Here is a 10,610-nt window from a genome sequence, read left to right as displayed (position 1 = left end):
GGATAGACATGTAGCCTATACATACAACACAAGTTGGTGCATTAGTCAATCAATATCGATTTATATTAAAGGCTAAATGCGTTGGAAGTGTAGATGTACATCATGTACTACACTCTTTGTTTTATAGCCGATGTACACTATTTGTTAGAATACCGAGGGAGTACACGTGCATGCACTCACATACACAGCCAGGGTGGTTCGCGTGCAAGGGTTGGACTCCTGTCGCGCCTACGTAAAGTTTTGTTTAACTGATTTCTTTGCTCTGCCAACTAATAGGTGGGACCCAGAAACCAGGTGACAATTTTTTTTGCAATCCAACTTGAGAGCTTTATTCAACAAAAGTACTCCTGGGATCATCAGTCAGAAGGCTAGTGAGCAGGAAAGAGGGTCTAGAATCACTCCAACTTTCGGTAACCACCAGTGTGCATGCATGTTTTGCACAAAGATGGGTCGGTACATTAGCTGATATTATTACATGTTGAATATGAAAAGAAGCAAAAGATGACACTAGCTCTCCAATTTCTAAAAGTAGCGGTGCCACAACAGATAAACCATTGTGACGATGATTCCAGAGATTGACAATCTCCAGGCAGTCTGTTTCCAGAATCACATGAGAGAAACCGCGAAGATTAGCAAAAATAACTCCATCTCGCAGCGCCAAGGTTTCTCCAATGAACGGATCTGTAACCCCCACATGGGGTTTGCTCCATGGACCCAACAAGGCCGTGGAAGATCGGGCAACACCTCCCGCGCCCACCTTGTCGGAGTCCATACTGACAGCCACATCAGTGTTAATCTTGACCACCCCTACCTCTAGAGGAGTCCATCCATGACCCGGCAACACTAAAGCATGAGATTGTGGAATATCTAGCACCACCAGTTCTTCTCTGATGCGCTGCACTGTCGTAAATGGATCCAACTGATCATCGTCATGGGTGACTCGATTTCTAGAGTGCCATATAGCCCATATAACGGAGACCATTTGAGCCCTCTCATTATCAGAGAACTGCTCGTCACATATGATATCCCGAGACCATGTATCTGGGTGAAGGCGCGGCCTTCAGATATCGAAGAGTGAAACGCTTGTTCCCAGAACAATTTGGCGTGAGAACAATGCACTAGAGCATGCATAAGATCCTCATACATTGCAAGACATACATTGCATCTACTGATAGCTTTGATGTGTCGATGCCGCAGTGTACATTCGTCTGGTAATATTTTCTGAATAACTCGCCACCAGAAGACACGCACCTTTGGCAAAACTTTGAGCTTCCAGAGTCGCTTCCACATCCATTCTGCGGTCTGTGAGGTGTTTGTAGTCGTCCCTTCCTCTTGAGCTAAGCGCTCTTTGCGAGTCACTAGAGACCGATACGCAGATTTAACAGAATAGATTCCACTCCATTCATGGGCCCAAGCAAGAAAATCGTCACCACCGCCCACTCGCAATGGGATATTTAAAATGGCATCGGCATCAGGTGCAGCAAACATGGACCGGATCAAATCCCGCCTCCATGTCTAGTTTTCCATGTCAATCAGCTGATCCACCATCGCAAGAGTAGTACCACCCGGAACTACCATAGGAACCATATTTGGGAGGCCCGGAATCCACCTATCATGCCAATTGGATATAGTTGACCCATTCCCAACTCTCTTAATCAATCCCTCGCGGAGCGCCTCCCTGCCAGCCGTAACCGCGCGCCAAATAGCAGAAGAAGTTTTCGGCTTGGTGGCCTCCATGAAATCACAGTCAGGGAAATAGCGTCCCTTCATGACTCGTGCACATAACGAGTCGAGGTTGGTGATGAACCTCCAACCATGTTTACCAAGAAGCGCCAGGTTAAAGAGTTCCAAATCGCGGAAACCCATGCCTCCCCGCACCTTCGGTGATGCTAGTTTATCCCAAGCCAACCAATGTAATGATCGTCTGTCGAGGGATCCACTCCATCAGAATTTCGCCATACTCGAAGTTAAATTTTTGCACACCTTCTCTATTAACAGGAAGCAAGACATACTGAAAGTTGGGATAGCTTGGCTTACTTACTTGATCAACGTCTCCCGCCCAGCACATGCAAGGAGCCTCTCAGCCCAACCATTCATTTTACTCCTAGATCTCTTGCCAATATGCTCGAAGGTGCCACTGGTGATCCGCCCCACCGCAGTAGGGAGTCCCAAATATCTTTCACTTAGCACCTCCACATGAATGCCAAGAACCTATTTCAGCTCCTGCCGTCTACCACTTGGGGTGTTCAGCGAGAAAAAGACTGAGCTCTTATCTCTATTCACTGACTGCCCAGAGCACAACGCATATATATATATATATATATGCATAATTTCATTTAACCCGACAACACTCTCTTGGACTGCACTAATGAATATGAGACAGTCATCAACAAATAATATATGGCTTACCCACACTGCTCAAAAGGATACTCTGATTCCTCTATCAATCTGGGGCCCTCCATAATGATTCAACATAGAAGTGAGGCCTCCTGCACACAGAAGGAAGAGGAAAGGTGACACGGGATCACCTTGTCGTAGTCCACAAGACGGGGTGAAGTACGGTAGGAGTTCACCATTCACTTTCACCGTAAACCGGACTGAAGAGACACACTTCATAACCAGATTCACGAACTTTTCACTAAAACCAAGCTTAAGCATGATAGCCTGCAAATAGTGCCATTCAACTCTGTCGTAGGCCCTCATCATATCTAGCTTGATAGCACACGTATAGTTCTTGCCCTTTTTGCGCCTTCTCATCGTGTGGATACTCTCAAAAGCAACCACCACATTATCCGTGATCAACCAGCCTGGGACAAACGCACTTTGCTCTTCCCCAATCACTGAATCCATCAACTCTTTAAGACGGTTAGTAATCATCTTTGCCCCTATTTTGTAGGGCACTAGACAAAGCGATATGGGCCGATACTGTGCAATGGATTGTGGGTTACGTACCTTTGGTATTAATGTAATAGATGTGTCATTAAACTCCAATGGCATATCACCACCATTCAAGAAACCAAGAACTGCCGGCACTAGATCCCCTTGGATGAGATTCGAGTGACGCTGAAAAAACCCCGCGGTGAAACCATCAACACCGGGTGCTTTGGACGGAGACATCTGGAAGAGAGCAGCTCGAACTTCTTCAGGTTCGAAAGGTCTATCCAGGGCCCAATTCATATCCGCAGTAACTCGATTCGGGACATATTGTAACAAATCATTCATATCATTATAACCTTGCAAGGAATACAAGTTTTGATAGAAAGACAACACTTCCAACTTATCTTCATATTTAGAGGCACAAAACGAACCATCTGAACATTGAAGCCAGGAAATTCTATTCACATGCTTCCGCTAGGCTGCTTGCGCCTGGTAGTATGCCGTGTTACGATCCCTTGCCGCAGCCAAGGTACCCGCGAGCGTTGCCAAATCCAAATCTCCTCTTGCCGCAGTGCTTCTCGAAGTTTCAACACCGTAGCTTTCTCTTCCTCCGACGGGCCTCTGCCAATAGATTGCTTCCTCAACGCCTCAAGTTTTTTCTGCAGTTTTTTAACCTTCTTAGCAAGGCTCCCGAACTCTCGAGCACCCCACGCCCCAAGGTCAGTTTGGAGCTTCTGTAGGGTCTCCTGAATCCCTGCAAGTCCCGGTCCAGCATGATTCCATCGCCATGCTTCCGCAATGAAATTTTCATACTCCATATGAGACTGCCATACATCCTTGTAATGAAAAAGTTTTGGTCCCCGTTTAAACTTTGCTTCCTGAGTCTCGACCAAAACAAAACAATGGTCTGATTCCACAGCACTGATATGCCTAACTTGCGCTGACTCGAATCTCTGTAGGAACTGACCATTTGCTACTCCTCTATCAAGACGGGCTTTCACATTGAGATCGCCCCCTTGTCTGTTATCCCATATAAACGGTACTCCAATGAAACCGAGATCTTGCAAAGAGCAGTCCTCCAAGGCTTCCCGAAACGCACGCGTTTGCCATTCCGGTCGATCAACCCTACTGAAGTGTTCTGATCCGTACATGGTCTCATTAAAATCTCCAAGGCACAACCAAGCCTGGTGTGGTATTGCATGCAACGTTCTTAGACACTTCCAACTATGGCGCCTATCCTCACTCCTAGGAGCTCCATAGAACCCCGTCATTCTCCATTCCGGAGAAGTCAAATAAGCTTTCTGAACCATTACATCAATGTGCCCAGAACTGAAACTCTGTAAATCAACTTTCACTTCCCTTGACCAAAAAAGGCCAATTCCACCACTAAGGCCGGAGCTATCCACCGCAAAACAGCCAGCAAAACCCAAGCTGTGTTGCAAAATTTCTACCCTCTTTTCCCTAATCTTCGTTTCCAATACAAAGAGCAGGGCGGGCCCTTCTTGCTTCACAATTTTGCAAAGCTCTCGAACTACCTCGGGGTTCCCAAGCCCCCAGCAGTTCCAGCTTAGGCATCTCATTATGACTGGCAGGGCTGGCCAGCAGCCTGTGCCAAAATTTTAGATGATGGCGGAGTCGGTTTCTTCTTCTTTGCGTCTGGTTCTGTACCCTTTAGCTCTCCAGCCCTCTCATCAGGTGCAACTAAGCCACCCTTTTCCTTCGCCTGAAAGACAATCATACCAGTAGCAGTGTTGCCAGATATCATATTGTTCTCAGTACTTGGCAAAGCCAGCGTATCCACCCTGCGGTATACTTTTTCCTGCTGCGTGATACATCTCCAACATATCTACTTTTCCAAACACTTTTGCCCTTGTTTTGGACTCTAACTTCCATGATTTGAATGAAACTAACCCGGACTGATGCTGTTTTCAGCAGAACTGCCATGATGTTGTTTCATGTGTAGAAAAGAAAAGTTCTCGGAATGTCCTGGAAATCCACGAAGGCATTTTTCAAAATTAATAAGAATTTTTGGTGAAAGAATCAAGGCCAGGGGGCCGACGGGCTGTCCATGAGACAGGGGGGCGGCCCTCCTATCTTGTAGCCCCCCTGGACCTCCTCTGACCTCAACTCCAACTCCATATATACCGTCTCTGGGAGAAAAACATCAAGGAGAAAGTTTCATCACGTTTCACGACACAGAGCCGTCGCCAAGCCCTAATATCTCTCGGGAGGGCTGATCTGGAGTCCGTTCGGGGCTCCGGAGAGGGGGATTCGTCGCCGTCGTCATCATCAACCATCCTCCATCACCAATTTCATGATGCTCACCGCCGTGCGTGAGTAATTCCATCGTAGGCTTGCTGGACGGTGATGGGTTGGATGAGATTTACCATGTAATCAAGTTAGTTTTGTTAGGGTTTGATCCCTAGTATCCACTATGTTCTGAGATTGATGTTGCTATGACTTTGCTATGCTTAATGCTTGTCACTAGGGCCCGAGTGCCATGATTTCAGATTTGAACCTATTATGTTTTCATGAATATATGTGTGTTCTTGATCCTATCTTGCAAGTCTATAGTCACCTATTATGTGTTATGATCCGACAACCCCGAAGTGACAATAATCGGGATACTTCTCAGTGATGACTGTAGTTTGAGGAGTTCATGTATTCACTATGTGTTAATGCTTTGGTCCGGTTCTCTATTAAAAGGAGGCCTTAATATCACTTAGTTTCCGTAAGGACCCCGCTGCCATGGGAGGGTAGGACAAAAGATGTCATGCAAGTTCTTTTCCATAAGCACGTATGACTATTTACGGAATACATGCCTACATTACATTGATGAATTGGAACTAGTTCTGTATGACCCTATGTTATAACTATTGCATGAGGAATCGCATCCGACATAATTATCCATCATTGATCCATTGCCTAGAGCTTTTCACATATTATTCTTCACTTATTTACTTTTCCGTTGCTACTGTTATAACTACTACAAAAACCCAAAAACATTTACCTTTTCTGTTGCTACTGTTACCATTACTATGATACCACTTTTGCTACTAAATACTTTGCTGCAGATACTAAGTTATCCAGGTGTGGTTGGATTGACAACTCAACTGCTAATACTCAAGAATATTCTTTGGCTCCCCTTGTGTCGAATCAATAAATTTGGGTTGTACTTCACCTTGAAAGCTGTTGCGATCCCCTACACTTGTGGGTTATCAAGACTAATTTCTGGCGCCGTTGCCGGGGAGCATAGCTCTATTTTCTGAGTCACTTGGGATTTATATCTATTGATCACTATGAAGAACTTGAAAGACGATCGAACTACTATTTTGCCCTCAACTACGAGGGGAGGTAAGGAACTGCCATCTAGCCTTGCACTAGATTCTCCTTCTGTTATTAGTAAGCTTGCGACACCTAAACCTACTACTGCTACGAATTCTTATATGTCGCATGTTATTGATGATGCCAGTTCTGCTATGCATGATGAAACTACTTTTGTGCGTGATACTACTTTGCCATTAGGTGAATTTCTTGATGAATAACTTGGTAGATTTAGGGGGAATGAAATTGCTGAAGATCTTATTACTGATGATAGTGATAATGAAGGTCCCCCCAATGATTATGTTTTACCTGTTGTTCCTAAGGATTATGTTATGAATGAAAAAGCTGCTATGGAAATTCTTGCTTGCAATGATAGAAATGATCTTAAGAAATTATTAGCTAAATGGAAGCAGCAGTCTCTTAATGCTAGAATGAAACCAGATCCTGCTTTTGCTACTTCACCTATCTGTGTTACTGATAAGGATTATGAATTCTCTATTGATCCTGATATTATTACTTTAGTTGAATCTGATCCTTTTTATGGCCTTGAATCTGAAACTGTTGTGGCACATCTTACCAAGTTGAATGATATAGCCACCCTATTTACTCATGATGAGAAGTCTCGCTATTTATATATCCTTAAGATATTTCCGTTCTCATTAAAGGGCGATGCTAAGACTTGGTATAATTCTCTTGCTCCTGGTTGTGTGCGTAGTCCCCAGGATATGATTTATTACTTCTCTACTAAATATTTCCCTGCTCATAAGAAACAAGCCGCCTTGCGGGAAATATATAATTTTGTGCAAATCAAAGAAGAGAGTCTCCCACAAGCTTGGGGGAGGCTTCTCCGGTTACTTAATGCTTTGCCTGATCATCCTCTTAAGAAAAATGAAATACTTGATATCTTTTATAATGGACTAACTGATGCTTCCAAGGACTACTTGGATAGTTGTGCTGGTTGTGTTTTCAGGGAAAGAACAGTCGACGAAGCTGAAATACTATTGAATAATATGTTGACTAATGAAAATAATTGGACTCTTCCCGAGCCAGTTCCTGAAGTAATTCCTGAACCAATTGAGCCAACTCCTAAGCCTATTCCTAAACCCACTCCAAAGAAGAGAGGTGTTTTATTTCTCAGTCCTGAAGATATGCAAGAGGCAAAGAAATCAATGAAAGAAAAAGGTATTAAAGCTGAAGATGTTAAGAATTTACCACCTATTAAAGAAATACATGGTCTTAATTTACCGCCTAAAGAACCACATTGTCTTGATAACCCGACACAGGTAGTAAAGGTAAATTCTCTCTATAGATATGATAAAGTTGAAATACCCTCTACTAAATTTCATAGCCCATGCTTAGATGAATTTGATGACTTTATGGCTAGACAAGAAAGTTTTAATGCTTATGTTGGTAGAGAGTTAAAGAATAATGCTTTCGAGATAGGACGCGTAGGTGATAATCTGGCTAGAGTTAAAGATGAACTTCACCGCGTTAGCAAATATGCTTCAATGGTTGTTACTCAAGCTGAGCAAGTACTCAAAGCTCAAAATGATTTGCTTGATGAATTGAATAATAAAAATGACTTTGCTGTTAGAGTGGCTACTAGAACTGGTAGAATGACTCAGTAACCTTTGTATCCTAAAGGCTACCCTAAGATAATCGAGCAAGATTCTCAGAGAAATAATTTAGAGGCACCTAGTTCTTCTAAAAAGAAGAAGAAGAAAAACGATAGAACATTGCATGCTTCTAGTGAACCTACTGTAGACACACCTGAGAATCCCAATGATATTTCTATTTCTGATGCTGAAACACAATCAGGTGATGAACATGAACCTAGTCATAATGTTAATAATAATGTTCAAGTTGATGCTCAACCTAGCAAAGACAATGATGTAGAGATTGAACCTGCTGTTGATCTTGATAATCCACAATCAAAGAATCAACGTTATGATAAGAGAGATTTTGTTGCTAGGAAGCACAGTAAAGAAAGAGAACCATGGGTTCAGAAACCCATGCCCTTTCCTCCTAAACCATCCAAGTCAAAGGATGATGAGGATTTTGAGCGCTTTGCTGAAATGATTAGACCTATTTTCTTACGTATGTGCTTAACTGATATGCTTAAAGTAAATCCTTATGCTAAATATATAAAGGATATCATCACAAATAAAAGAAAGATACCGGAAGCTGAAATTTCCACCATGCTTGCTAATTACACTTTTAAGGGTGGAATACCAAAGAAACTTGGAGATCCGGGTGTACCAACTATACCATGCTCTATTAAAAGAAATTATGTTAGAACTGCTTTATGTGATCTTGGAGCCGGTGTTAGTGTTATGCCTCTCTCTTTATATCATAGACTTGAATTGAATAAGTTGACACCTACTGAAATATCCTTGCAAATGGCCGATAAATCAACTGTTATACCTGTCGGTATTTGTGAGGATGTGCCTGTTGTCGTTGCAAATGTCACTATCTTAACGGACATTGTTATTCTTGATATTCCCGAGGACGATAGTATGTCTATTATCCTTGGCACACCTTTTCTTAATATTGCAGGGGCTGTTATTGATTGCAACAAAGGCAATGTCACTTTTCATGTTAATGGTAATGAGCATACGGTACACTTTCCGAGGAAACAATCTCAAGTTCATATTATCAATTCTATTGAAAAAGTTCCAACTATCATTTTTGGAAGTTTTGAGTTTCCTCTCCCTACTGTCAAGAAAAAGTATGATATTCTTATTGTTGGGGATTTTCATATCCCCGTTGAGGTAACTTAGTGTCATTCGAAATTTCTCCGGTTCCGTGTTATTCGGAATGAGTTTGTTAACAAGACTTGATCAACCTTGTTAGCGGGTTCATTTTGATGATCACGAGATGGATGAAACTAGAAGGCACAACCTTTTGTACCCTCTTTTTACTTTCTGTTATTTAGAATAAATAAAGCAAAAATAGTTTTATCTGTCTGTTTTCTGAATTATCCGTGCATTAAAAAAATAGTCCGAAAATAAAAGTGCTCCAAATGCCCTGCAAATTTAGTATGATTTTTTCTGGAATATTTGAGGATTTTAGGCACTGAAAACACTACAGGAGGGCCAAGCACTAGGCCACGAGAGAGGAGGGCGCCCCCTGTAGGGCATGCCCCCCTGTCTCGTGGGCCCCTGGTGGCTCCCCTCCACTTATGCCAGCACCCACACACTTCATCTTCTACCCAAAAAAATCCCCATCCAGCTCAAGCCCGAGTTCTAGCTCGTTTTGCTACGATTTTTGATCTCTTAGCTCAAAGCTCCATTCGCAAAATTGCTTTGGGAGATTGTTGCTTGGTATGTGACTCCTCCGTTGATCCAATTAGTTTTTGTTCTAGTGCTTTATTCATTGCAAATTTTTGCTGCTTAGGTGACCATGTTCTTGAGCTTGCATGTTAAAATTTTGAGGTCCCACGCAATTCCAATGCATGATATAGGCTCTAGGCACTTGTACGAGTAGTTGCTATCAATCTTGTTTAGTTTTATCCACTTTTATTTTGAAGTTACTAAAATTTCAGATTTTTTTTCAGAAAATGTTAAGGAGGTTCTTTAAAGGCTCTTCTAGCCAAAGCTCTAAGGAAAAACAAGACAAAGAGAAGGAAAAACCCAAGTATAATCTTCCTCGCTTAGCGGAAGTACGGTCATGTGAATGGCCGTGTGAGGATTTCTTGAAGGAAGCCGGAATTCATGAAGACTTTTATGCTTTAATCGGGACTGCAGGCCTCACCGATTTCATGAACGACCGAATCGATTAGTATCTCTTACTTACCAATACTTTCGTGCAAAACTTTTATTATTATCCTAAGAAGTCACCACCTGCAGTATCATTTCATTTATATGATGAATTCAAAGAAATGTCTTTACGTCATTTTGCGCGGTATGTAGGATACCTTATGAGAGAGAATTAGAGGAACCCCATCGTGAAGATGTGGATGGCTTCGTTAAAACTATTGTTGTAGAAGAGCCAAAGAAGGGCTCTGAGGCAAAAGTCTCTAGCATACACTTTCCCGTTTTACGCTACTTTGCCATATTTGCTAGTAGATGCTTGATTGGTCGTGGGAATAGTGGAAATTTGAGCGTTCCAGATATTATTATTCTTCAACATGCTTTGCTGGGAGACAATACTTTTAGTATGGGTGCCATCGTTGCTAAATGGCTAGCCCTGAATCGTACAAAAGGCCCCATTTTTGGAGGTATCTATGGTGCACGTCTTGCTGAACATTTTCAAATATCCATTAGGCACCTTGAGGAGGAGGAGACAAAATTACCTCCTCACATTTTAGATTACAAGAGCATTGTAGCACACAAGTTTATTGTTGACAACGAAGAAAAGATGCTCTTGTATAAACTTAGATTTAATAAGAAACAAATTGAGATTATTAT

Source organism: Triticum aestivum, chromosome 6B (assembly GCF_018294505.1).
Source record: "Triticum aestivum cultivar Chinese Spring chromosome 6B, IWGSC CS RefSeq v2.1, whole genome shotgun sequence".
In the NCBI taxonomy this organism is placed as follows: Eukaryota; Viridiplantae; Streptophyta; class Magnoliopsida; order Poales; family Poaceae; genus Triticum; species Triticum aestivum.
The sequence above is the reverse complement of the archived record's forward strand: the minus strand, read 5'-3'. Positions refer to the sequence as shown.